Genomic DNA, 2567 nt, shown 5'->3' on the forward strand with positions numbered 1-2567 from the left:
TTAGTTTTGGAAAGAACTGACTTGTTTTCTCCCCACTCTCTACCTCCTCATCACCATTAGCCACTATTCTTACTAAGACTTTGGATCCAAGACCCGACACATGGCAGGTTCACAATACACATTTGCGAAACAAAAAGTAATTCAATGCATTAGCCGATGTCAAGAGCCACACTGCTGGCCCAATGCAACTGTCAGAGAAAGATGGCAGCAGAGTCTTGAGCAAGGCAGCCACGTGAATTTTCTTCTCTTAGCATCCTGTTCCAGACAGTTTCCTCCTAAATGAGATCACAGGTTCAGACCTGCTTTGGGATTGCAGCATTGCTGACTCACTCCAGCGATTCATGCCATATGTTTTAGAAAAGAACAATCCACTTTTATTAGTAGTAGAGCAGTGCCAATACTTTACATTATGTGAGCATTTATGTGCCAGACTCCGTGGTGAATGGTTTATATTCAATATACCCTTCAATTCTCACAACAAGCCTATGAAGTGGGTTATATTATTCCCAGTCTCCAGATAAAGAAACTATGGCTGAGGGAAGTGAACTCACTTGCCCACAGCCACACAGCCGGTCTATGAGACTCTAGAAGGCTTTCTTTGCCCACCTCTGCACTGACTCTACAAAGTCCACCAGCTCTCTAACCCACCCAATTCTGCCCATTCCTCAAACACTCTGACATCTGTTCAAGCATTTTCCTTGGCCTGGAAAGCCCTTCCTGTTTCACCCACCATGTAGAGGCCCTTCTCATCCTCTAAGACTATGCTCAAATGCTCTTCCTTTCTGAAGCCTCCCCCACCAGATCCCACAGCCAAGGCAGAACAATGGCTCCTTTCTCTGTGCCCTCAGATCAGACAGGACACCATGCTACAAACCCAGTGCACGTTTGGGGCAGGTCAGGATGCAGGGCCACGGTACCTCCAGCACCTAGCATGGACACCTGCCTGCCACACAGCAAGAACACAACAAATGTCCCATAATTAGGTAAAATTAAGCCCATCGTTCCCCAAATAACAAAACAGAGAAGTAAACCCTCAACCCAGGGACATGTCCATTCTGGTCCCCTGTCTGCTCAGTAGGAAGCAGCTGACCAACAGGGTGGGGATGAGGCAGAAAGAAGACAAGAGTTAGACTGAGACTCCCCAAACAGCCCGGGCAGGGTCCAGGCACAGCATGAGCCAGCGGGCCTTGTGGTGTGTAAGGTGCCGGTCAAGCCCAGATGGTTAAACGTCATCTGGACCCTGGGTGGTCACCACCCAGCTCTGCCACTTCTGTGGGCTTCCTTCTCTCTGTAGGTTCTCCAGATCCCATTCCTTTTTTCACAAGGAAACCAAGGGAACAAGTTACCTACTGGGCTTGTCTTTAAGCCCAAGGGCTTTCTCCCAGTCTGAACAAAAGGCCATTCCCTTAAGAATCCTGGATTTTCTGATCTCTTATCAGGTAATTCTGAGCAGAGAGAAGGGGAGGAAGGTGAAGAACATCTTCCCATTGAAACACCTGTAAATAGCTGGACACAGGACCTGTGAGGGAGGCAAGGGGATCTTCCTGGAGGGGCAGGGGGAAAGGTGGGGAGCTCTGCTTATTGCTTTCCAGCAGGAGAATGAATTAAGAGACTTCTGAAAGCTCTTTCAGACCCCTAATTATATGCTCTTTCTAGAGACTGTTATATATACCTGTGGTTCAGGGGGCCCTAAATTTATTGTCCAAACCAACTGGATGCTTTTTAAAATGAAAAAGGGTCAAACAGACATAAACTGGGTCTACCCCAGGCAAGCAGGGGTGCCTCATCTTTCAACCTACAGGGCTGAGGACAGGGAACACTTTCCAGAGTTCAAGTTTGCAAAACTTCAAACCTGAAATCACTGTTCAAACTTTTCCAAAAGCAACAGTCACTTCTCAAAGAGATTTTAGCAAACCACTTCTCTGAGTACATAGTAAGATACATAATAAATCATAATGTAATCTATCTTTTGCCTAATGTCTTCTGGTTTCTCCTGTAGATGCTAGGCACAGAGGGACATGCCTGGGGCCTCCTCGGCGTACAGCAGACGCTCCCAGAGGACAGGATGAGATAACACCAAATGCACTGTTCTACTGAATGGCTGCCAGAAGTACACCCCTTCTGAGGGGGAGGGGAAGGGCTGGGGGCAGGCAGGGCTTTTAATGAACTTTCCCAGGTGGGAAGGAGAAGGAGTCTACTAATGAACACCAGCTAGAGCCCCATTAGGGTGCCCCTCCATGCCCCAGGAAGGTGGAGCCATTGTAGTAAGGAGGTGGTGCTTAATGTCCTTCCCCCAGCCCAGAATGTGAACCCAGACTCTGGGATCCCCTTTCTTCCTTCGCACTGGTCCTGCTGTGGGAGCACACTTCAGCCCAGGGTTCGGCTTCCAGGCATGGGGACACAGGGGCTGCCCACCAGCACTTGCTCCATTACTTGATGAGCCTAAGCAGATGCAAGGCTCCCCTTCTGGCTCTCCCATTAGTTAGGTGAGGGGGAATCTGGGATGGGGCCTCACAACAAACTTCTGTCGTATTTCTGCAACCCCTCTGTAACCGTGGGACATGAGG

This window comes from Puma concolor, chromosome A1 (genome assembly GCF_028749965.1).
Source record: "Puma concolor isolate L17-30 chromosome A1, mPumCon1.1.hap2, whole genome shotgun sequence".
In the NCBI taxonomy this organism is placed as follows: domain Eukaryota; kingdom Metazoa; phylum Chordata; class Mammalia; order Carnivora; family Felidae; genus Puma; species Puma concolor.